The sequence below is a fragment of the Helicoverpa armigera genome, chromosome 11 (assembly GCF_030705265.1).
Source record: "Helicoverpa armigera isolate CAAS_96S chromosome 11, ASM3070526v1, whole genome shotgun sequence".
In the NCBI taxonomy this organism is placed as follows: Eukaryota; Metazoa; Arthropoda; class Insecta; order Lepidoptera; family Noctuidae; genus Helicoverpa; species Helicoverpa armigera.
The window spans coordinates 368,532-395,990 of NC_087130.1; the positions used below are offsets into that span (position 1 = coordinate 368,532).

General features: G+C 38.0%; 1 protein-coding gene across 1 annotated transcript in view; it reads left to right on the top strand.

Annotated features, from left to right (window-relative positions):
* The window catches only part of LOC110375969 (frizzled-2), a 159,955-nt gene that overhangs the window by 16,513 nt on the left and 115,983 nt on the right, over positions 1-27,459 (top strand). Inside the window, exon 2 of the mRNA XM_049850604.2 lies at positions 3,089-3,117. The gene's annotated coding sequence lies outside the window, so the exon portion shown is untranslated. The remainder of the gene's footprint in view (positions 1-3,088; positions 3,118-27,459) is intronic.

A 27,459-nucleotide genomic window follows, 5' to 3' on the forward strand; every position in this document is an offset into this window, starting at 1 on the left:
TACAGTTAATGATTTCAGTCACGGAATGCCGATGGAAGCAATTTTACATGATTCCCCATCGATTGAAGGGGACATTTTGGGGCTCGAGCAAATTGTTTTACAGTTTTATTGTGGTTTTATTTGGTTGTTTTCTTTTACTAACAATTTGAGTACAGAATATAACAGCTTGTGGAGTATGAGATCTCTGTTAAATATTAGAGTTATGTTAACATTTTTATCTCTTATTTATTCAACGTCTCCAAACTACAGTAGCTATAAAAAGTATATACCTACAGTAATGGAAACCACCTTCAGAATACTATCTAAGTTGAAAGCTCAGAAGCATGCTAAGTGACGCGATATAAACAAGGAAATGTGACGTTGATACACAAGGAACAGTCGCGTACAAATCCATTTGTATTTGTTGTCCAACAAACAGATTTCCACGCGTACTTCAATAGCTCTTGTAAAACATTATTCGCTCTCGACGCCGAGATTTTCGTGTATTTGTTCGTGAATTCTGCTCAGCTAGAGTAAACGGACTTCAAAGGGCACGTTTTGTTTTCGCTACATTTGAATATTAGCCTGTTTCCCTTTATTTTTGCGTTTGGGAAACTGCTTTACATCTTTATGTGAGAACAATAGATGCCGCGAGAGGAAAAAGGAAAAACATAAAGGAGTGTCGACCTTACAAACGTTAGCAAAGTAATTGTCGTCCAATGTTACAAACTTGCAAATCTCTAAAAGGGTTAGCTGTCGCAACGTTTATTTTTAAGCTATTTTTTATGTCAAAGCTATGAAAAGAAATCCAGTGGAAAGCCAGTTTTGATAACTGGATTTTCGACCGGTGTCTATTTGGGAATTATTTATCAATTTCCAAACTGCCACTGGCGTATAGAGGTTACCAGAAAAAGTGCCATCAGCACTAAATAAAAATGGCGCACACAAAATAGTAGCGGCACTTCGCACCACCCTGTATAACGAGCGTTTTATTGAAGCGAAACCTACCCGCTCTCAACTAACTATTTTCCGTTTAACTTTTTATTTGAAACACTCGGACATCGACAAAAAGGTTTTAAAAGTAAAAACTTTTTGGGTATATTTGGTCATAGAGGATATATTTACGCAGAAAATTATGCGTTGGTTGGTTTATGTGAGCATTCATCTTATCACCGGCGTCCAGTCGAGCGTTTGACCCTGTGACCCTGGGGCTTGACCTCTACTTGGACGCCATAAAGCCGAATGGGGTCCATTTTCTATGCGCGTATTCTGCTTTCATATGTATTTTGGGGGAAAAGGTTAAATGCTGATGCTGACAGAATATTTACCCATAAATCAAAAATGAGCGACATTTACCTACGTATTTTTGCAAAATCACAAGGAAATGTCTGACATATAAGAACGTAGGTAGGTATACATACAGTGAAAATGGTAAAATCGACAATGTAACCCTACACTCATCGGCGAAGCTCCAACAAACAAGATCACACAACTTATTACCGTCAAAAGGAGAATATTCCTCGTAACTTATTTAGAGGGAAGACACTCGGTATCTTCAGTTCGTAACATTAGCATAATCGACTTAACCCTTCCGTGCAGAGGTCGCGGGAGGGGGGGAGCTAGGGTCGAGGGGTGGGGGGGTAATTACGTGAACAGTTAGACGATAGTGGACGGTAGTGAGCTGCTTGTAATTACAACTGCGCTAATTATTGGCTTTAGACATCATGTGAGGTAAAGGTACTTTTAAATGGTACAAAATGGTTGTGTGATCGCGTTGCATAGTTAATTCCATGAATACTACATATAGTCGAATCATGCTACTCAAAAACTTATTGGACTTTTGTAAAGATCACTCACAGATTTAGAAATACGCCACCTATTTTGATCACCCTCAACATTAACATACTAAAGTCCAGAAACGACCAGAACCAGCCCCACATGCAAATACACCATAATATCACAAAGTGACGCAAAATCTATACCAACTACATCTACATAGTAATATTCCCATATATACTCGTGTATATTTACATATGCATATGAGCTGTGACCCAGTGCGGAGTTCCGTCAGCAGACGTATTTACCCCGACTTTGCCCGAAGTTAGTTTGACAGGCAAACTTACGCCTCACTTATGTGGATAAAGACCTGCTGCGGGTGAAGGGTTCATATATTATACGAAAACTTTTGCTAGGTATACGTGACACGTTATTAATATCTTAAGTTGTTATAACTTGTTTAGAAGACTATAATTATCTGTTTTAACTTGAAGAGGTGCCTAGGGGTTTTTAGCTATCCGTGTGATGCACAAAATTTATAATTCCACTGTCAGCATTGTTAGAATCGATTTTCAGGTACTGAAATGTGATTTTTAAATACAAAATAACTCAAGAGCAAAGTCCTTAAAACCACTCAAACGAACTCCTCGCAAATGCATCAATAACTCAAACGAAAAAATACGCAGGAAAATCCAAGACATTACTGAACCAAACATAAACCATATATAGCAACAACAACTTGCTAGTCCAAATTACCAGGCCAATTAAGCAGAAGTTTCCCAACTGATGGTAATCTTACAGTTACATGTAAGCTGTGTTTGACCTCACGATACTTGTTCCTATAGTAGTGTATGTAGGAACGATAGTACCACGTGAAGTGTTATCGATAAGGCTCGTAATGGAGGTGGTTCGTCGGAGTTTTCATGAATTCATGAAGGCACAACAAAATTTTAATGTAAAATATAGTCCAGTAATAGTATAGTAGCAGTTTAAATACTTTAAAAGGATCCTTTTCTCGTCTTACACACAATCTTTCTTTTAAGAAATTTGGGAGATCATGAACGCCTAAATTAGGTCTCTTGGCCAAGCGAGTCCGACAGTCTCGCCAGTCAGATACAAATATATTTAGCTCATTTAGAGGGAATACTAGTACCCTATGTGCAACAAATACTGTTAGTAAGCTTTTCAAAACACTGGCAAAGGGTTTTCCCTGTCTAACCATTTGAAGCACACATGCGTGATGTTATATTACACCAATAACAAAAGAATCTCCTTTATTTATAACTCTCCGTATTGTTCTATGATTCGCTACATTATATCCTTTTGTTCGCAGATATATTCGCGGCGTTCCCGGAATTACCCGTGAGTAACCTTCTAGCAAGTAATGTTTTATAAGCACAATTTATTTATTTAATGTACATATGTATGGTCGACGTCATTTTACGTGTCCTACATTAAATGATGCGGTACTTACATTAATATTAATTGTTTGTTTACCTGACCTTACAAAGGTGCATATATGGACATTATTCATCATAGGAATTAATTGAGGAGCACAAAAACAGAGCTCTTCTCATAAATCGGCTTTCTAAAGTCAGCTCTAGCAAGAGGACATTATAAAATCACTATTATATTTTAATTTCACCTATAAGTAGTTTAAAAAAAACACATATTATCTTTTTTATAACTCCACTACGAATAATATCACAAGCCAAAACAACTTCCAATACACTAACTACCACAGTATATGTACTGTCTATGGTATGCCACAGACAAGCAAACGCGACGGAAACGGAAGCTGCGCGCGCGCTTCTCGCTGTAAATCGCTCGGCGCGCGCATTTCGCTGTCATCGCGCCTACATGCGTGTAGGATGCGCGTGATTCATTCGTAAGGGGGAATGTAGACTCGGACACGGGGTTTTTTTGTGTTAATTTGTCTTGTTTAAGGAAGATATTATGAGTTGTTGGGATTGATCGAAGTAGGAATAGGTTTTGAACTTTGATTAATCAAAAGTTAGAGACATAAATAGGTATTTTTAGTTACGAAATCGCATGCTCTTATTTATTTATTCGTCAAGATGAAGACCTACATACATACATATGTACTATGCTTCACTCTACTGCACATACCCAATCGCGTCGCACTTCAACTTGCGCGTGCGCACTTAACAAACTCACTGAACGCCATATTGTATCTTATATGCACTTACTAAGACCATGTTACAACATCGCGTAGAAGGTTTGTTACCAGCATAAATAAAATAAACTGTAATCTACTTACCTTGAAACTTAATCCAAAAATAATTAAATAACATTTAGGTTTGAAACATTAAAAACAAAATATATGTCTGTAGGTAACCTGTTCTGTTAGCATAGCATTATAACCTGATATTCAAAGACAAACAAAATAAAATCCACATTCCACAAGTTCATCAAAATATATAAAGCCCTTTCTAAATTCCCTGTTATTATCCAAATAAATGGTAATAACTAGAGTTAAGGTTTTACGATATCTTTCATGCATCGTAGTTTCAGCCGGAAGACGTCCACTGTTGGACAAAGGCTGAAGGTTCGCGACTTTACTTAATCTTCAGCAACCATGCCTGCATTAGATAAAGTGAAACTTCTGTGTAAATGTTTAGATGTGCGCGTCTGTTCGCTCTGGGTGGCCACTTTGCACTCCTCGTCGATAATTTTTGCAACATTGTCTTGACACCCTCTAACACCACCTCCAAAACTGAAATTGAACCTTGCACTAAAGGTTTAAAGGTGCTTTTTACAGTGGAGAGGTTGCAAATTTTAATTGCAGTACTTTATAAACAAATATTGAATGTTTCAATTTATATCCTCATATAATATGGATAATTTTAACCAATTTTCCACCTTATGACGAAGACTTTAAGGTGTATTGTACAATGTTTATGTTGAAAGTTCTTAATTGTAATACTTTGTAGAGAAATATTGGAATTTAACTTTGTTAATTAAGCGCTTAAATATTTAACTTAAAACTGATTTGTGTTACTGTTCCGAGTAAAACTATTCGTGGAACTGTTTTCACTTTCATTTTGCGTTTGAAGCTTTGGAGTCGAGTTTTTAAATTAGCCAAATATTTACTCGCAATAAAACTAATATTTTGTTTGCTAATTGAAAAGTGCTAAAGTACTTTCATCATTATAGCAAAAAGAGATATGTTTTTTAGATATTCTATTGTAGATGGAAAATATTTTTTTAAAATTTTTAAACATTATTTGGCCCCGTATTATGTAGGTACTTGTGAGCTCAAATATGGCTTCTACACGCTTGGATATAATCAGCAGTGCATTGACTAGTGTAACAGAGTTAAATCATCGTAATACCTCCATCCTTGCGCCCGCGCCGAGCGGTGAGCGAAACCACGTGTAAGAGCCGTATTCATAGTCTAGAACACTAATTTATTGAAAGCTTTTTTTTTAATTAATTACGTTTTTGCTGTAATCAAGACATTTGATACGTAGATCCATTTGATTCCAATTCAATACTGTTATTCTGAGTGAAATATTAATTTTAATACGAATCGTACAAGTTTTGCTTGTCATATTAAGCTTCAATGCAAATCCGCAAAGCTACTTGTTACGTCCGGAGGCACAAACAGTAACATAGCAAATTGATAGCAGTAGACAGTCGTAACCACTACATGTCAGGGAAGGTTTTCGAAAAAAAGCCTGACGGTAAGGCTTGCTACTTACGACTATTTGTATGTTGCTCTGCACAATGCTCTACTTTTCTGCACCACGACCTTTTCTTCCTCACAAAAGTAATTTTCATTTATTTTATTCGCACAGTTCATTCATAAAACTGATCATCATCATCATCAGCCTATCGCAGTCCACTGCTGGACATAGGCCTCTCCAAGTGCACGCCACTGAGATCTATTTTCGGCTTCTCGCATCCAGCTCCTGCCAGCCGTCTTGCGCAAGTCATCACTCCACCGTGCCTGAGGACGTCCTACACTACGTTTGCCGAGGCGTGGTCTCCACTCTAGAACTCGTTTACCCCAACGGTTATCGGTTCTTCGGCTAATATGGCCAGCCCACTGCCACTTCAGCTTGCTGATTCGGTAGGCTATGTCGATGACCTTGGTTCTCTGACGGATTACCTCATTTCTGATGCGATCCCTCAGAGAAACGCCGAGCATAGCTCTTTCCATAGCCCGCTGAGCGACTTTAAACTTGTGGACCAGCCGTACCGTCAGTGTCCACGTTTCGGCTCCGTAGGTCATGACAGGTAGGACGCACTGATTGAAGACTTTTGTCTTTAGGCACTGTGGGATCGACGATGTTAGGACTCGACGTAGCTTCCCAAATGCAGCCCAACCCAACTGAATTCTCCTATTCACCTCGTCCTCAAAGTTGTTTCTACCTAACTGCAATGTCTGCCCGAGGTATACATATTTCCGAACAACTTCGAGAACGGCGCCGTGTATCGCAATCGGTTCCGGTAGAACATGTTCATTGAACATGACCTTGGTTTTGTCCAAGTTCATCCGTAGGCCGATGCGTAGAGAAGATTCAGCCAAGTCGTTCAGCATCTGTTGTAGGTCCTGCAGCGTTTCCGCCATGATGACGATATCGTCAGCAAATCTCAAGTGAGAGATGTGTTCGCCATTGATGTTGATGCCGCGTCCTTTCCAGTTCAGCGTCTTGAACATATCCTCCATTGCATTAGTGAACAGTTTCGGGAAATAACATCCCCTTGTCTCACTCCTCGATGCAACGGTATGGGCCTTGTTTGCTGATTCTGTACTTGGACGGACATTGTAGCGGCTTCGTAGAGACATCTCATCACTTGGATGTATCGCCAATCTACTTGACAACGCTGCACGGACTCCAGAACAGACCAGATTTCAACCGAGTCAAAGGCCTTCTCATAGTCCACAAATGCTAGACACAGGGGCTGATTATACTCTTCGGTCTTCTGTATAATCTGCCGCACTGTGTGGATGTGGTCTATGGTGCCGTATCCGCTCGAAACCCAGCCTGCTCCGGTGGTTGGAATTCGTCGAGTCTTCGCGCAAGTCGGTTCGTGATCACTCTTGAGAACAGCTTATATACGTGGCTTAGGAGGAAATGGGTCGATAGTTCTTCAACTGGGTTTTGTCTCCCTTTTGAAGAACAGGACGACAACACTCCTACTCCACGCCTCTGGAGTTCTCCTTCAAAGAGGACGGCATTAAAAGCTTCTGGAGCTCCCCAGTACGGGCTTGCCTCCTGCTTTTAAAAGCTCTGTTGTAATGCCATCCTCGCCAGGGGCTTTTCCATTTTTGAGCTGTCTCAGAGCGATCTCGATTTCGCCACTGCTGACTTCTGCCAGGTCTTCGGTGAAATGGCGTGTTAATGTGGCTCTAGAATCCTCATTTCCGGGATCAGGTCGAGATGCATGCGATGCGTATAACCGGCCATAGAAATTTTCCACTTCCGAAAGGACTGCCGGCACCGAAGAAACGACTTCTCCACTTGTTGTGGTCAGCTTCGTCAAGTGGCTTCTTCCAAGAGATTGTACGAACACCTTTGACCCCGATTCAGCTCAATTGCTCTTTCAATGTCCAGAGTATTGGAGCACCGGAGGTCGCGTCGTACGTGCTTGTTGATCTCTTGGTTTAGAGCCCGCTGAGCTGACGAAGTGACAGGCGGGTTTTCACGTCGTTTCTTCATAAGCCCTAATGTCTCTTCCGAAAGCTTTGATTTCTTGCCCTTACGCTGCATGTTACAGAATCTCGAACCTTCCTCCCTGAGGATCCGAACCACATATTCGTGGTTCTGGTTAACGTCTGTTGTGGTTTCCACGGCGGCAAATCGGTTCTCCAAATTTGACTGGAACGTTTCAGATCCTGTCATGGTTTGGAGCAGTGTTGGTCGGAGCCTGGCCTTCATCAGACAGAAACGTTCAGCCTTGAAGTTGATATTCAGAGAGCCTCGGACAAGTCGGTGATCACTCCCGGTATTAAACCTATTGATCACGGAGACGTCTCTGAATATGTGCTTCTTGTTCGTCATGATGAAGTCAATCTCATTTTTAGTCATAGTATCGGGGCTTTGCCACGTCCACTTCCTTTGGGGCTGCTTTTTGAAAAAGGAGTTCATCAAAAAGAGCCCCTCGCGTTCTAGGAAGTTGACGAGCATTTGCCCCCTATGATTCCTGCTTCCAAATCCATGGGATCCTACTGCCGATTCGCCGCAAATCTGTACTCCCACTTTAGCGTTAAAGTCCCCCATGACAACGGTGTAATGGGTCTTTGTAGTGAAGTGGAGGGCCCTTGATATATCATCAAACATATCCTCCACTTCATCGTCTGAATGTGTCGAGGTCGGTGCGTACACTTGCACTACCTTGAGGCTATAGCTGTCGGTGAGCTTTATGATAAGGTACGCTACCCTGTTCGACACACTAGACACCTCCACCACGTTATCAGCTAGGGACTTATTAACCAGAAACCCAACGCCACCTTGGGATTGTTGGTCTCCCTCTCGGAAGTACATTAGGTGACCTGATTCGAGGGTTATGGTGTCCTCCCCCTCTCTTCGAACTTCACATAACCCTAATATGTGCCACCTAATCTTCCCAAGTTCCACCTCGAGTTGCGCCAGATGCGAGTCAAGCCGTAGCGTGCGGCCGTTGTACGTCGCCAGAGTCAGTTTAGTTTGGTGGCCTCCCGTAACCCGGAGATTCTTCGCACCCCCTGTCCCGCCGTAACCACGGTCGCCACCGTGACCGGGAATAACGGGACTGCCGGGAACTAGGGGCCGTGGCTTTATGGTTTTGCACATAGAGGAATTTAGCCTACTGCTATCACGCTGGCCAGACGGGTTGATAGAGGGTTTTTTTTTCGAGTTTTCCTTCTCTCGCACGGTGTTCGGTGCATTTTTTACTCCATTAGTCGACTTCTACGACACCCACTGGAAGAAGGGGTAGCGACATGTGTATTCTTAAGCCGTCGCTACACGGCTATAAAACTGCTTTTGTATGAAAAACTGCTTTTGTATGAAAACAAACGGCCGCCATTTTTATTTTATTAGTTACAGAGTACAATATACGGAGGAATTTAATTGGCAGAGAGTTTTTATTACTTGCTGGGCTATTTTATGTCGTAGCGTAATAAAGAGAGCTCCGTCATAATGGCTATCCTGTCTTTTATTCGCTTGTAATGACATTCTTAAAGGTACATCACGTTTTGTGAGTTTGAATCATTTTTATAGGCCCGCGGTATTACAATTCATTTTTCTCTTCCCTCTTTTATGAAGTTCTGGTTAACGTCTACTTTTCTTTCTCAAAGAATTGGCTACGTCTACTGATACTACTATTTTGTTTCTGTATTTCTTATACATGAATAGTAATTCGATATTTAAAAAAAAACTGAATTTAACTTAAAAAAAATCCAACAGATTCAAGTAACAAAGTTAAAAAAATACTTGAACAAAAAAAAATACTCGCCTTATAATAGTATAACCACACTATGAATACGGGCCCAGCATCGCACGCGCATGTAACCCGATCAGCGCACACTGCGCTCTTTGAAACTATAACCCGCAGTAGCAGGACCGATACACTAACAACACATTGTGTGATAATACCGGATTACTACTCAGAAACAGACCTAGCACTGTAAGGGAGATCTACTTACCTATCTCATGTTTAGATCCGAAGGCATTTCCGTTTAGCGACGGCTTTAAGAGTAGTAATTAATCATGTAGGATGAGAAACGTAATTACTTAATAACCCTTGATACGAGGGTCAAACTGAAAGTTCTTAGAAAATCAGAAACTGATTACATTAGCTAGTTGTTAGTTTTATTATATGTTTTATTGTAGTGTTAGTACGTCGAACACAGCATTTGAGTCACCTCCGTTAAATCTTTCAATTATTTTACGGCACCAATCCACACTATGGAGTTATTGAGCCTCAGTCAAATTATGAGGTATCCACCAGGCGCAAAGCTTCCTGACCGCTTAATGTTCGTGGAGGATTTTGTGCACTTGACTCATAACGATGCCTAAGCTTGTCCGAATCTGCTGATAGGTCACTCTTTTGTCAGTCTCTATCATACGCCGCACAACACAGATGTTATCTTCAGTCGTCGCCGTAGAAGGCCGTCCCTCACGTAAATCATCAGTGAGATTAGTGCGACCACGTTTAAACTCATTAAACTAGTTGTAAACAGTCGCACGAGATGGGGCTTCATCGTGAAAGGCCAATCGTAGTCTATCAAAACTTTCTTGTTGACTTAAATGACATCGAAAGTCATAAAAAATCATTGCACGAAAATTTTCTCGTGTTAAATTCATGTTGACGTGACACAGACAATTTTCAATTTGCCGCCAAATCGTAAAACAAATGACAAATGAATTAAATATATACTCAGTAATAATGGAAAAGAGTTCTATTTTCAAATTTTAGAATTATTTTTTTATTATATTGTTTATAAGTGGCCAGTTCTAAGAACTTTCGGTTTGACCCTCGTATGACAGTAAAAAAATATCCTCAGGAATTATCATGACTTTCTCATTGATATAAGAGATGTAGGTACTCCATGACTGAATTGACGAACTTCTCAACAGTTGCGTACTAATGAAGTATCAAATTCTAGAATCGGTTTCCAGTCAAATATACTTTACTCCTCTACTCAATTCTTCGGAAACAACTCGACCATAGAAATCTTTCTTTTAATATCCAAGGACTCGAAACTCAATTTTTTTCTTATACAAAAACCTCGACATCTTGATAACCTCCGAGCGAAAGTTCCAAAAGTCTCAACAAAGTGAATATCGCTAAAACGTTAGCTCAATCAGTGTTATCGTGTACAGTTTTTGTGGTCTCAGTCTGCGCCTGAGTGGCCGAGTAATGCTTCAAGCAGATAAACATCTCAAGTGTTTGATATATGAGGCGTAAAACTGTCGCCCTAGTGATGGGTAGACAAGATGTCGATAGAATGGTTCCAATTGAAAAGGAGCCTTTGGTTTCAAAGATGTAGTTTAAAAAAAATGTTTTTTGGTAAGGCACCCAAGTCAAGTGTAGTAATGTATTCTTCTGAACAAAGGATTGATATAACAGATGTCTTCATTTTGCATCTAACCAAAAGCAGTAAAATCGACAAAATGATTACATATCACTGTAACGAAGACATCCATAGAAGATATAGACGTCTTTATGAATGTTATGTTTTACTTACTATATCCAAATATCAGACTCACATACCTTTTTTGTATTAATTACAAAATTAAATCCAAACTCATCGATAATTACTTCCCAATCAAATATCGCAACACTAGTGTCTCCACTAAGAGTGTCTGCTACCTGCGCACACGCACTTGACGTCGCCAACATGGCGCGCAAATGTCGCCAACCAACCTTTTTTGTTTTAACCTTTTTTTACAGAATTTGTACCAATTGATTCGTGAGCCGTTGACTGATAAACAAGTTAATTTCGTACTTGTTTGCATTTACAGTGTCACATAAGTTTTGTTCACACGAAATAAAAGATTTTAATGCCACACAATCTTGTTCTTTAGATGTAAAGATTAAAGTTATTGGTCATAAATAAGTAGCCTTTATTTTATGGACCAATAAATTAAAGCAAAATTACTTAAAAAGATCATGATACTCGTAGAATAAATATTTGTTTGTGTGAAACCAGATTTGTTTCATGTATTACTAAAAAGTCGCACGGCTAATATGTACTTACCTCTACGTAATTGAAATGTAGACTACTATTTCGCTCGGTTTCACCTGCGTTCCGGACCAATTTGTTCGGTAGACAGATAAAATATAGCCCGTGTTACCCGGGGATAGTTTAGCTTTCCAAGAGTGAAGTCATTTTGTTCATATAGGTCTAGTAGCTTCGGAGTTTTATGTGCACAACAAAAAATATGATTCCAATTAATGCTTAACATTAGTTCAGATGAAACATCAAACTAAACAACAACTCCTTTCAAAGAACAGATATCAATAAAACATCTTATAACCCATAATGCTCACGTTACTTCCTCGCAATACTCCTCAGATTCCGTGCATCATGCAGCAAGCATGCAGACTACCTGATACATCCGCACTTCTTAGAAGCAGTTATCTCAGGAGAGTTTAAGAGCTTGTGCGAAATGTAACCCAGGCGTGGGGTGACAGGATGCAGCTACTATTGATGCGTCTGTTTTTGTAAAAGATAAGAGAAATGGCCAAGACAGACCTGAAATAAAAGATTGTACTTATAACTGAAAGAAGGACGAATGTTAGGACCGGGTTCTTTAATTAAGTAACGCATAAAATGCTCATATGAAACGAGCAATAAGTCTCGGATGTTACTACTCGTGTTAGGTATGCAGTGGAACTCGCCATGACATCTATTCTTCCAAGAAACTCTTATCTGAAAGGAACTAGCGAAAGGTATCCCAGCCGATATTGTATGATACATAGGAAGTCTATTATTGAGATATTGGAGATATTGTTATTCTTTCTAGAACTACGTGTGGTACTGATGATATTCAGACTGTTAAATGTCCTGTTGTTGTCACCACTATCTATGTCAATGCATGAATGACATTTTGAGCTCATGTGTTCATATTATAAACGCTTATTGCAGTTCAGTAGCTACAAAGATAGCTTTACTCTTCTTTTGCTGATTGAAATAAACCAGATTCCTTTAACCATACGAAAAAATATCCCATATCCTCGCCAAATATGCAACTACCTGCGACATCCGTTATTCAAAGAAGTTGTTATCGACGTGAATATATCCAGACGCGACACTTGTCTTATCGGCCGCTGTCGAATATTTGTCACGTCGCGTGGGGTACGGCCGTATGGGCGCCAAGCTTGCAAATTGTGACGGCAGATAACTCGCCATGTCCTAATGCGTTTTGGACATTTATTTGTTCGTGTGAACTTTTTTTGAAGTAATTTTGAGGCTGAGAAATGCGAGTTTTATTTCTTGTTGCGTTTTTGTGTTCATTCACTAATTTTGTTAAAAATTTTCATGTTTTCTTTGTGCTTCGGTTTTGCCAAATGCCATGTCAAGTCCCGTACTCTTTAACAAATTGAATTCTTGGGCAGTTAAAAACTTTCCGAATGATCCCGCAGCACCTAGATACTTTTATAGAAATAACAACTTTAAAACTTGGTTTAGGAACCTACTTATTTCAAAGTCCACGTTTGTTGCACATTTAAGAATTTCTAAGCGAATGTGAGAGCTTTTGTCTTGGCGTCCCCGGTCTCCCATTCGGAAAATAAGACGACAATAAAACAACAGAAATATGTTCAAAGTTTAGCGATAAAAAGCGATACAACTTCACAGAACCTTTTATTGCTGTTACAGTTTTTTTTGTGAATTTATGAGTGCATGTTTATTTATAGTACATTTTTATTTATAAATAGAACAGTGGGAAGCCCTTTGATGCTCCAGAATGTTAGAAAATCACAGAATGTCGCTAATTTACTGACGGTTAAAATGATTTATAAAACCTTTTTGATTTTCAATACCTTATCTATATTTGCTGCTATTCTATGGAACCGAATTTCACCTAACCACAAAAACACATGCAATCAGGAAAACAGCGTTTTCTCTTTCAAAAAATCTTATTTACTATTGTCACAGCAATTTTAATTTTGCCGTATTTCGTTCAGGATAAATGAAACAATCAGTCAAACGCCTTGAGTGGGGCCGTGATTTGGGTGCGCGTCCATTGTACCGCGGCTCGCTATTGTACACGCTGATTTGTCATGTGCCATTGTTGTGTACCGCAAATGGAATAAACGGAAATCTCAAAAGACGCCCTAAATTTTGCTCCACACAATTTCCCCTTAATGTTATGTATTTGGCTTGGAAATGTATTTCGATAAGTCAAATTAAGGTGTGCCATTAAATAAATGAAGTTGTAATAACTTGTGATATTTTATGTACTTAGGTGCATTTGTGCAATTATATTATATTCACTCACACGTCGGTACATTTATGAAGTACTAGCAATTGTGAATTACTTTATTAATCACCCTGTCTATTGTGAAATACAATCCCACAAGTTAACGAGCAGTCAACACACATAACACGCAATAAATAAACATCTCAAATTATAATACAAAATTATCCGCCTAAAGTAATTAATTGAAACACCACACTAACTCCTGCTAAAGATATCCAATCAGCTTCACACCGATATATCCGAAAACACTTCCTTTCCCACTCAAATTACTCTCAGCATTAATTAAGTCATCCGTCATCCGACATCCGTCAATGTAGTTTGTCGTATCGTGTGTCAGTGGAGGCGCGCCGGCACTTAGGCGTCAAGTTGCATCGCCTGCCCCATCCAATCCGCCGAAACGTCAGATACTCCACATTTATTTAATTTGTACTCCATTGCGCGGCGACAAGTACCTCCATATATTTTAATTGGAATAAAACGAAGCTTGGATGACGACATTTTTGGGGGAAATATTGCCAGTGCCACTGCGAATTTGAGTAAAAGCTTTAAGTAAAATAAGAGGAGATTTTTAGTGGTGAAATTATAATGGACTTCCTCAATGTTCTTGTGAAAGGCACTCAACAAAAGACCATGATTTTTAAGAGCTCCCCCAAAAGTTATAATATAACATATCCCTATGTACCTACAGCATTTTTATTCCATTAAAATATTAGGTATATTTCAACCGGTTAGCTTTAGTACAAAGGAACTTTCCTTGTCATATCTGAGGGCACGGCAGTGCCCCAGCCAAGACTCGAGCAAAGCGGGCACGGCCGTACCATCTTTTCTCGAAGCGTTTCGCGGCTATTTCAGCCCCCTGTATCTTCCATGTGAACAAAGCTAGGAGTTTAGGTTTTCGAAGACCAAGAGTAGGTATTAGAACAAGCTCAGTCCCAAAATTACAAGAAATTTGAATAAATAGTTTACGAGTTATGAGCGATCAAAGTTACACCATTTTGTCACTGACTCACTCACTGACCGATCATCAAAAGTCTAAGGTACTTCTAGCAAACTTAGAACCTTCAAATTTGGCACCAAGATAGGTTATTGGCTACATATAAAGGGAAAATTATAAAAACCTTAAAACTTAATAAAAAAATAGGAAACAAATTTATATTTGCGGTTTTTCAAGAACATTGTGTATGAATTTTGACTGCATTGATAACTTTGTTATTTATTTATGTACAAAATGTTACTATTTGTTTTATTGTTACGTAGTGTGGTATATTGTTATTATGTATTAAATATACATACATATGAATAAAAAAGCTAGGTTAAAATAAAATGAATAATGATAAAATCTTTCATATTAATGCAGTGCGATAAATACTGCATGCTCGCTCGATAGATGGATTTGTCCTGGTCTAAATCGCGCTACGGTTTTTAGTTAAAAAAAAAACAAATAATTTCATGTGATAGCGCCATCTACCTCTGTTTAATTTATTTAAAAAAAATGTTGTTTACGTGCTAGTTTAGGTCTACATATTTAGTTTGTTATATATTTAGTTAGTTGCATGTAAGTTAATTTAATTTGTTATATACTTAGAGAAGGAGGAGACCTACAAAAAATAAATTAGATCCCACCAAAAACATTAAATGTAAAAAAAGCCAATCCTCTACGCAATTCCTCCACCGTAAAAAGTTTTGAGATCGCATAGAAGCCAAGTCCTGTTCAACTTTATTTGTAATAATAAATCAATATTTTGTGACTATATCAATAGTTTTGTTCACATTACAATTATATTGTCTTGGCCATGAGCACAAGTTAATAGTCGCTCCCTGAAATAATGTGTAAATACCATTGAATTGATACATTCTATATGGACATGATTTTACGATTGGACTGATTGGAGTTTGAGATCACCATGGACCAAACATGCGCCATAGTAAATGTGCAGTTCATGATTTTGGATGATACTGACTGTCGGTCATTTAGTAACAATTGAAAAAACTAAAAGTATTTAATTCTGTGATATTAAACTTCATGATTGACTTTCACCTCTCCAAGATAATGCTGTATTACATTTGTAGTTTATTGTGCTCATGGCCAAGTCAATATTATTGTATAGTGAACGAAACTATTGATATGGTCACAAAATATTGATTTATTATTACAAATAAAGTTGAACAGGACTTGGCTTCTATGCGATCTCAAAACTTTTTACGGTGGAGGAATTGCGTAGAGGATTGGCTTTTTTTACATTTAATGTTTTTGGTGGGATTAGAACCTTTTCTGGAAACTGCTACTCAACAGTCAACTAATTTCAGTAACAATTTAACATAATACAAGTCTCGATTTTGACCTGGAATGTTTCCCAGGGTTGGCTCAAGTACTTTCAGTGTAGCTTCCGTAAAGTGATATCCATAGTACATACATATAGTGTTGTACATAATGTTGCGTTGTACGGTATCCTACCGCCGAGATCGTTTCCACACGCGTGCTTCTAGTTACAGCCCTATAAAATGGAGCACGACGCGAGGAGGATGGTACAATCTTGTTTTAAGTCTTGCAAGTTATATGGGATTAAACAGAGGTCTGTATAAGTTCAGAAAATAATATGGGTTAAACTTTCATTGTAATTGAGTTTTCATAATAACGCTCATTTTATGTAGGTATTGCGAAAGACTTTTCGTTTACTTTTATTGAATTGCCAACTAGGTTCCGAAATATTCTAAGCAGATGCTTATTCCCAGGAGATGCTCTCTCTTTTATGTAGGTTATGACAAAGATTTTGATCATCATTGATCTTCTTGTTAGGTGTCACCACATTTTCATCTACATTGTCCGTCTATAAATCTGTTCTATTCTAAAAATCACTCAAAACGGCTAGGTATCTAATACATAATGTAACATTTATCCTATGTCTTGCGGCTTATTAGAGCTCAATTGGTCGGAATGGCGCGCTACCGAGATATAACGCTACCTTTATTCGCTGCAGACTTGTCAACCAGTTACATTGTGTGCTGGTCTGTTTCCATGGGAATCTGTGTTTTAAAGAGTATGGTTTGAGGTATCATGAATGATTGGCAAATATTTGTGTCATTAAAGAGTGTCTCCACAGTGAATATGCTGATTATGTAGGTATTTTATTTACCTCTATATACGTCAACTAAAACTTTCAATAGACGAATTTATTGCGCAGCCAACATACGTATATCATCAACGCCTGTTTTACTGTATACTCCACAACTAGAACATGAACTAAAACGTGAAAAACCCCACGAATTAAAATAAAAAATAAAAGCCAACCTGTAAGAAATAGCTAACAACTTCTCGAAGGCGTCGGACAATGTTTTCCCATCCTTTACTTGCATATAAATAAGGCGGGATTATTTTGTTCAGCCCTTGCAACTCGTGGCGCGTTGTATAGCAAATAAACCTTCAAGTGTACAGTGCGCAGTACACATAGGCAATAACACGCCTGATAAAGTTCTCTAATATCGAGCCGATGTCGCGCCGATTATTTTTATTAATTTTGTGACCGAGGCTCGCGATTTGCAACAACAATCGTGGGGATAAGTTATAAGAGAAGAGCGATAATCTGTAGGCTTAGACATTGAAAAGTTTTACTTACATAGTTTACAGCAGACTTAGTGATCGCCAGTAGATATCCTTGCCATCAGTATTCAAGTTTTTGAAACTTCTGAAGCGATATTTTAAATCCACAGAGGTTTTGTTTTAGTATACCAGTGATCAATATCAGTGATATCAAAGTGGTCTAGTCATCAAGTGTCTAACATGTTAAATGATCTTCGTATTACTTATAGGAGAATCTACTGTTCGGAATTTTCTATTGACAACACCATAATGTGAGTGAACTTTTTCCCAATAAATTACTGTACGAGTTACTTATTCACTTATGTTAATATTGCCTGTACTTTGCACCACACACAAAACAGCCTTATTCCTTCTTTTTGTGTAACACTATATCCCATCGTAAACTTCAAGATAAAATACTGCGCGATACGCAAACACCACGATACTTTTGCATCTCATCAACCCTTATCTCAAGGACTTAAGGTTTATTATCAGTTGTTTCAGGTTGTGCTAAAGTTGGTATTACCCAGTGTGAAATTGACTGCAGGCTATTGAATTTTAGTGTTTATTCGGCTTTGCATATAGTAATTTGTTATTGGTAACGTAATATTTAGCTGGTTGGAACCGAGCAGTATGTATGGGTATGCCACTTTATGACAATGTTACCGTGGGTGTGGGGATGCCAGATATAGAGATAGCGAGACTTTTATTTATTTATTAACTCGTTGCGGTTTTAAAATAGAACTGTTGAAGATACTATGTTCATTGACGTGGGATGAATTAATTACATAGCGTCTGGGTTTATTTTCAGAAAGATGTGCGGTTGTTTATTTACATATTTAATTCATAAATACGAGTTTAAAATATCTTATAAAACTTTTCTCGAAAAAAACATAATTGAAAATCTAAAAGGCGAAATTCACCAAAAACACAATTCTCTTAAACAGAAAAGCTTTGTCTAAGAAAAAGCTTGCATCTCCATCATTTGCGCTCACCGAGCTGTTACAGCAACAGGAAATGAGGTGTACTTCCGGCCGACCACTTCCGGCACACTAGCGCCGCCCAGCGAAACTAATGCCTTATTTGTACAACCTCCATGCAAAGTAAAGCGCGTTCAAGTGCTATTGTTGTAAATGAAAAAAGAAAAAAATGTGTGTATTTTTGAAGCAGGTACGTTTTTATAACAAATTCCACAATTTGGAGGAACAAACTATGATAAATTAATATATTTTTCTCAGGCTTTATTGAATTTTTAAGCAGCTTTACCACAATGCAGTGACCCTTCCATTAAGTAATACCATCACCAACGTACATTATTTGTCCATAACCTGGTTGAACAACCACTTCTAATCATAATTCACAAAGTAGGAATTCAAAAATAGAATCACCCGCTCAAACGTCAAAAACACTTCCAAATTCAAACACGCAAGACATGAGATCGTCCGTCAAGCGAGTGACCGTTATTTTTCACGCGAACTTATGTGCCTACCCCCCAACGACCGATGTGTTATATAGCACCGATTGCTTACAAATTGCGAAGTGATTCGGGGCCGGATTGGTAATTTTTTTAGAGGGTTGAATGGGTTCATTGTACTTTTGCTGCTATTTTTGTTTTCTTAAGTTCTAATTCTTTAGAGTTAGAATATAATTTCAAATGTAGATTTCTTTGGCCATTAATTTTAAGTTTTAAACTGTTTTGTCAGAATTTATTTTTAAGGTTCAGAATAGTCACAAATCTGTCATCTTATTTACCTCGAGAGATACATGTAAGATCATCCTTTTAGAATACGAATACCGTCTAAACTGAAGTTTTGGATATGTGCAAAGTTTTCGTAATAAACTTGTAGAGAAGTCGATAAGTTAGGAGTTTGCAAGTCATGTATTATTGAAGGTCTGACTCTGTACTGGTCCTACGAGACTTTTTAGACCAAACTTTCCGGCTAGAAAACTACCAAACTACCATTTCAGCCAGTACTAACAGAAATCCCTAGAGTGACTAAAAAGTTTGTCTAAACAAACAATTTTCTTGTCATGTAAAGTAAAAGTTGTCAACTGCTCTATATGATGTTTTGAAAATAGAAACAAGTACATTATTATTTCCACTGCCAAAGAACCAAAGAAATACCACAATCAAGATACAAGGATGCCAAAAATAAAGAGTTTCTCTCTCTTCTTAAGGAAAACAAAAGAAATGTCAGAGAAATATGAAAGTATGCCTATGTAGTGCTGGACACGTTATATCTACATTTAAGTACTACAAATACTTACACATATCAAGTACAAATACTTACCAAAAAAAATACGTGTGGCACTCGGGGACTGCCGCGGTAAAGCTATTGCATAGGATTCTGTATCAACTTATGCAATTATAATTATTAATTATGAATCATAATATCATTGATCAAATTCAAAATAAAAAATACTTATACACCTATATACTTTCTCACAAACAGCTGATTATGTGTTCGTGCAGCTTCGTGGTGCTTTATTACCACACTCTAATACTGTACTCAGTTCACTTGCTACTTCTAGTACTTGTAATAAATACACATGTTTACCTTATAAACAAGTGTTACATCTAACGCTTACTTACTCTGCAACAGTCTCGTATAAATCAAGATCGGCGGGTCACGTCCGAGGTCGGCTGCAGCTTAGCTCGTATTCAGCATGCAGCTCCGTGGTGCTTTACTACCACACTCTAATCCTGTACTCAGTTCAGGAGTTGAACTATTTCTAGTGCTGGAAGTATTTGGTTTAGATTTAGGACTATAGTTATGCAAAAGTAACTTGAGTACTAGAAATGGCTCTTAGAAACTCTTTTTTTATTATGCATCATGATGTGCACTGAATAAATTAAGAGCACCGTACCTGTCTATGTGATATTTAGTAACATCTAGAACGTTCCAGATTATAACTACAAATTCGAATATGTCTTTGTATATAACTGAATAAAATTTCTTCATACCTATTAAACAATCGTAAACTCCTGCCCATCCTAGCTAGGAAGCACGGCGAGCATATTCGACAGTTTTATGATAACTGCACGGAGCTAAGTGCGGCTGTATACTCGCGACATAACAATATCCGCCGGGTTCGCTTCCGACCGCGCGCGGTTTCACGGTGAAGTTCTACACTTATACCAGTAGCACACTATAACATGAGAGTACACTTAGATTTGGTAAGGTGAAGACGTTTTGTGGCGATCTTCCAAATTGACTTGGGCATGAAAAAGTTCATAGACGGTTAAGAACAAGAAAGAGCCTTTAGGAATATCTGGAAGACATCTTTTAGACTGCAAAGCCTACCAATGACAAATACCAAGGAATTTTATACAAGTTATTAATTAACCCTGCCTTGATTTACTACCTTAAGGACATGTACTAAAGATGACCATTTCCAATCTTGGTATCAAGCTCAAGACTTCCTACTAAGCATAACATCTTATTTTCCCAAATCTTTTTAAAACCGTACTATCATTGTATGCACTTGGATGGTGTTTGCTCCAATCTTTTCCCATACCTTAAAATCACTTGGCACATTTCTTGGCAGAGTCTGGCACATTTACTGGCAGTCTGGCACAATAGATGGCAGGCTGGCACAATGGATGGCAACCTCTGGCACGTTATCAGGTCGGGTTAACGGTGCACCCTCCGTGGTTCTTTGGTCACGCAAAACCATCGCGTGTTTGTGCTCGTATTACTACCTATGTTTGTTGTAATTTTCCTGATGTTTTTCCACTATTTTCCGAGGGTTGTATGAGTTTTATATGAAAATGAATTTGTAGTTTTATAAATCTACAAAAATATCAAGAACTATATAAGCAGTAACATCCAGACAAAGTACCTTTTGCTCTTCAGACTAACGTTTTCTAATTAATTTTAAATTGGAGATTTAACATAGCTACTCCATTTTTTTCATAAGTAATGTAAATAACTGAAACTTATAATGTCTTTCAAACATTTCTTCTAAATATATTACCGCAGTTATCCCATTGCCACACCTTGTCCTCAGCCCCCATGCTCCATGGTATCTCATGGCGTCTGCATGACACGGGTCGTCGTGATCAGAGCAGACACGCTACAGCCGGACACAGAACCGGGCTCAACGCGATTACTTGCCGCGCTGTCACGCTATTGATCCATGGGGGATTGAGTTAGAACACTTTGGGATACGTAGTGTGGTGGTGAAGTGCATAAGTTGGCTATTTGAAGATTCTTGAAGATTGAAGGATTACGAAATATTGTACTTACAACCGACGTTTTAGCTGAATATAAGGAATTAAAACCTCTTTGGCGCTTAGGAGACTGCGGGTAGCAGAAAAGATTTTGTTTAGAATCAAGGTATGAAAATTATAAAGATCAATTTGGTGGTTTCTTTCAAATAAACAGTCCTGTATAAATAACGACGTGAAGCCTTTGTTCAAATGCCACTTTATACATCCCGTAGCAATGGCTATCTTAAGATCTCTATAGCTATAAAACATTTCTATATATGCTCACCATATCCTTAAAGGACATCCTCATAACACTCTTGAGTGTAGCTATATTGACAGTCCTCTCGGTGGGACGTGGACTGCACCGGTAAGCAGCAGTAAGTAGGGTCTGACAGGGGTCGCGTGACGAGCCCCGGAGGCGTCCGGTGACAACCAGCCTCCGAGGATTACACGCTAATGCCGATTACCTTGGAATATCGCACAGATACACTCAACTACCGCTACGTAAGCTACGTTATATCCTTGTTCTGAAAACAAGATTAGGACATATACCTTCATGGTTATTACATTTATGCAAAATAAAGTAAGCCGTATAACAAACATAGCCCTAATAGAAAGTAATGGAATCATCATAATGTAACGCAAACATTATGTTAGCAGACATAATACCGCTATCAGTCAGGTAATATTTCATCGCGGGAAAATCTTTTATTTTCCGTACACGGCGCCGTAACGCCACAGCGCTGTGCTTGATAATACAACAACATAAAACGCCCCAAGACTGTTCCAACAAAATAAAATTTCATCTACAGTCGAACACAAAAGTGTAACAAATATAAAAGTATATTAAAATATCTTTTGCGAGCGTTCGTCCCGGGCATGGTAATGCGGTATTATCCGGTTGGCGCCGGAATTTACCGGCCACCTGTAACCGGCCTCTCGGTCGCCGGTGAAATTTTCATAGCCCTCGAGGCAGCGAGGACTTGCGTCGAGGGTTTGTGCATTTTTAGTGGTTTGCAACGTACTTCCAACGTTTTTGTTTTTGTTCAAATTGTTAGTACTTTTTTTAACGGAGCAAAACTTTTGTTGGTTATCAAGATTTCTGATATTTCCTCCGGGAATGTAAATGATCTGGTTCCATTTACATATTTCCATTTGCAATTTTCTTTCGGGACGTCAAATATTAAGTGTTCTCAAAGAAATGCTGAAAGTTTTAAAAGTTTTTTGCTTGGGGAATCTCGGTGCGAGATAAATGGCTGGCTGACAACTCCATGCGACTGGTTCGTCTTTGACAGTTAAGTTGACGCAACTATTTTGCAAACTTCTCCACTTTCTGAGGGTGTACACGTTCTATTCCATAACTTCAGGCGAAGCTTCTGCGAGCAAAAGTTCTCTTGCCAGCTGCATTCGCACTGCCATTACTCTAAAGATTTTTAGTTCCAAAGTTTTAAGTTATAATCGTTTAACTTTAGAGAACCTTCAAACTAGTCTTTATTTACATATCTATCTACATCTTTCACCACCGTCATCTGAACAAATCATCATCCCTATGCCCCCAAAAATGACTACAAAAAATCCAATGAACAGTACATTAGGGCCCACAGGTGGCCCCTAAACATACGTCCGGGTAATACGAGTCGTTCCGGATAATAAAACCATTCGCACGCGCCCAACCGCCTTGATCCGGATCTCAGGTGAAATGGCCGCGTTATGCACGCCTGATGGACCCGGGTGGGGTAACGAAGCGCTTATAAATTGGACTTAGAAGTAATAATAATTACTGGAATTAAGGAAATACAAGGAACCGGACTTTGTAGAAAATCTTGGAAATCGTGGATAAAATCCTACGTCTAAATTATGCTTACTATGTACTTCTAATGTAACAGACTCCTACCGTCTTATCTCTAGAATTGGGTGTTTCTCATACTGAATTGATCCACGCAAATGCTTGACAGATATAATTACCTTCACATTTCTATCATTCCCTCTTCAAACCCCTGCTATTTCGCATTCTAAACTCCCGGTAAAACTTAACAAGCTTACATCAGACAAACACAAGGCCATCGGATTTCCATCCAATAAATTGATAACCACAGCCAATCGTCTCATATATCAGTCACCACAAACACTAGACGAGTACAAATGAGGCGTATAAGGAACATTATAAATTCGCGCGGTATCCAACATGGCGCCAACACTTCCATTCATTAATTCTATATGTTCCTTATTGAATAATGCGTTATTTGTTGTAAGTACTAGATGCGGCTACAGTGGTCTCGTTGATGTTTAATCTGAGCTGGATGAGCTACGCGATCTGCGACACGTATGCACCTTCTGGCTAGACGGATGATCTGCGTTCAATTAATTATACGTACCTAGAGGTACACGTGTTTCGTTATTGTTTTGTTTGTTTCCAGAAAATATGTCGGAAAATAATTATAGGTACTATAACATATATTGACGGAAGTTTTTTGATACATCCTGCTTTAAGAACAATATTTTTTTTCTCATGCGTTAAATATGTAGTTTTCCTAATTGCATGCATAATATAACATAAATCACTCTCACTATTATTGTACAGTGTACAATAATAGTGAGAGTGATTTATTGTACAGTGTACAATAATAGTGAGATTGTACACACATGTAGTGTGAATGTGTGTACATTGTACACACATTTTAATATACTTAATGTGAATTGCTAATTACCCATTGTTTTGGTATCTTTTAAGACACTGTTGCCTCCCACTACTTGCACCCTGTTGCACTTTTGTCTACAACTGTACGGTGCCGTGTCATCAGACAGGTACAGTCGCGGCTGATGTTTTATTGAATGCTACCGCTACCGGTGTGCAAGATAACTTATTTATTTTCCAAATATTGTACGTGAATACATGTTCATGAATTTGTCTGTATTTTTAATATCCTACCTACAATATAAGACCTATTTTAATTCTGCATCGATTTATTGTTGACTCACTTAGGTTTATAAGCTTGTAATAATGCATGTTCCGATCATCCGGTCACGATAAAACTGCAGTAATTATGCGCAAGCGCTAATTACTTTGTTAAGACTACGTGACTCAACACTGGGTAATGTGTTTTACTGTTAACAAACTTGGAAAAAAGTTGGCAAAAAGTAATTTCTTTCACAATCTATTTTCTACTTACATATAAAAAAATCATTCTCACAAAACATTCGTCTAATACAAATTGACATACTATATCTTCGTGTATCCAGTAAGTAACTGACTCACTCACACTTACCGTCTCTAGAAGCTCATCTTCTTCCTATAAACCTATCCTGTTTCCATCGAACACCAAAAACGGCGTCATTACCTCCCTCCCAAGCCTCCCTGCCGCACGTGGGCCCAATGGCCTTTATGACTTTATCATGAGCCGGGATATTGAGCCGACCTGCCGGGATTTACCCCGGGACTCCGGTAATCTGCCCAGAATTATTATAAGGAATATCACGTTTTTTATTAATTTTCTGCTTAAAAGTTTTTACTTTGGACTTGTATTGGCGGTTTGCGGCGATTTATGGTAGTATAAAGTTGGGAAATATTACCAAGTAAAACTCTTAACGGAGGGTCAAGGTAATGATGAAAAATTTGCTGTTAACAAAAAGTAAAAAGTTGAACAAATTAATTAATAAACATACCAAATAAATAACGAGAAAAAGCATCCGATCTGATCACTAATTAGTCCACAGAATTTATATCCCAAAACTTTATCAAAGCGCTACCGTATTCCTTATAAATGGAGTGTCCAATCTGTGGACACGAAAAGAAAACAAAAAAATCTCTTGTCTCCTTAAAAGTGATTAGATGTTAATGAAACGTGGACAAATGAATGTTTATGTTGCAATGGTATCTGTGTTATCTGTCGGCTGTTAATTACTGAGCAATGGTGAACACTGCTCGGGTTACTCGCAGGGTGACACTAATGGCGGTGACATGGGGATTTATTTTGTGGCTATATTTTGTAAATGTCAAGTCTGTGTGTAGTTCACGAAAATTGTGAGGCAAATATTATGTTTAGTTGGTAGTTTTAACTGCAAAAATTATAATTTCATCGAGTTGCATCCAATTGATTTTATGAAAACATTTATTATTTATTGTGATAAAGTCTAGCTGGTATCTATACCTGACTATTTCATCTGATATGGAATTCAAAACAAAGGAGACTAAGTTCTTTTGACTAAGATCTTAATTCAAAAATATGGCCCAATAAAAAAAAAACATAAACCACAGAGTTGAGTAAAGGTCCACAGAGTGAAGGACATAATGTATGTGCTCAATCATACAAGACATGTAGCCCGTCGAGCGACGCCGAGGGACACTCTTATGTCGTTATCTCGTCCAGACTTATTAATTAATGCGATACTAACTAATATCTGCCTGTTAATGTGGATTCATTATTTATTTTGGTACACTAACATGACATAACATAAGTTGTATTAAGTGTATAAAATGGTCTGCTTGCATATTTCATTTAGTGTTGATCTTTAATGTTTTAGAGAAAGAATCTCAACAATATCGTAACATTTTTGCTGTACTTTTGAGGTGTATCTTTGAGTATTTTAGTATGGAGAAGGCATTCAAAAATTCAAAAACTTCTTTTTCTCTGGTCGGTGCAGCTCTTGCCATTTCTGCCAATTCTTGAACCTTCACCATGTTATTGATTTTAGAAAACTTGTTAGAAAACTTTAAACTGTAGTTAAATGAAAAGCCTTATTAACATAACTTATACATCTTAAAATAACTAATCCCGTTACAAATTATTCTGTGGTGTAAGGTTACGGCTATGTATTTTCTGAAAGTAAATGTGTGGCATCAGTAACGTGAAGGCGTAAATGACGGTATCCAGTTACAGCAAGTTGGGGTCCCACTCACGGAGATATTCAATACGCATAGTTAGTTAAGAATATTGTTATAGCGGTAATGTAAACTTATTACCGGCCTGTAATTTACGTTATTGGAATAAATTGTAATAATTTAATACGTATTGGTTCCCATACGAATTCCGAAACTCTGTGCCTACGAATTAAAAAAAAACTCAGGCAGTAATAAATGATTCAAAGTGCCTTTGCAGAATATTCTAATTTTTCCTTACCATATAAGTGCAAGTAATATCTACTATTTAATTAATAACAATTTCATCTCAACATACTTACATTTCACCAAATAAATCAAAACTCGTCTTCAACAAAATTTGTTAATTAATTAGGCGAAGATTAAAAACGAAACAACAATAAAAGGCATCGTGTCGGATATCAGGAACTCTCCACTAATTACACATCTGTCTGTCTGTCCGTCCGTCCGTCCGTCTGTCCTCCACTTTATTATTAGCTAGCGTTTGTTTTAGCTAAACATATTGGACAGATTTAGGAGCCGTCGCGTCGCGTCTTCTATTAGTATAATTGATTAGAAAGGTGTCTTGTAGATTCTTCATTAATTTTCAACTGTTTGAATAGGTCTTTTTAAAATTAAGGCGTGTTAATATCGTTTAAGCTTGAGATCTTTTAAATAAAGCACGAAGAAAAATTGAAAACACAAGTTTCCCAGTGAAGAATGCCAAATGCCGATAATATTAAGAACAGTATTACACAACTCTGAAATCCTATTTATAATAATGAAGACGGTATATTATTGTTTAGATGACGATTGCTGTAAAGTCAGCCATGCATTCAGCTTTAAAATCCATAACATCTATTGAAAATAGCCCCTTAAATCATTCAAAGAACATTGTAAGTAATTCCCGTGTACGATGGTCTACACATTGTCTATTGCGCCACTCCTGCGCAGACACTAACGCCATTTAGATCATTGTTTATGTGATCAACACTTGACCCCACATTATACCATGATTTTGCTTGTTATACCTCCCCATCCTTATGTCAATGGCATAGAGTTCAGTTTGGCATGGCATTAGATGGAATATTCAGGTCAGATGTGAAGGCCACTTGTA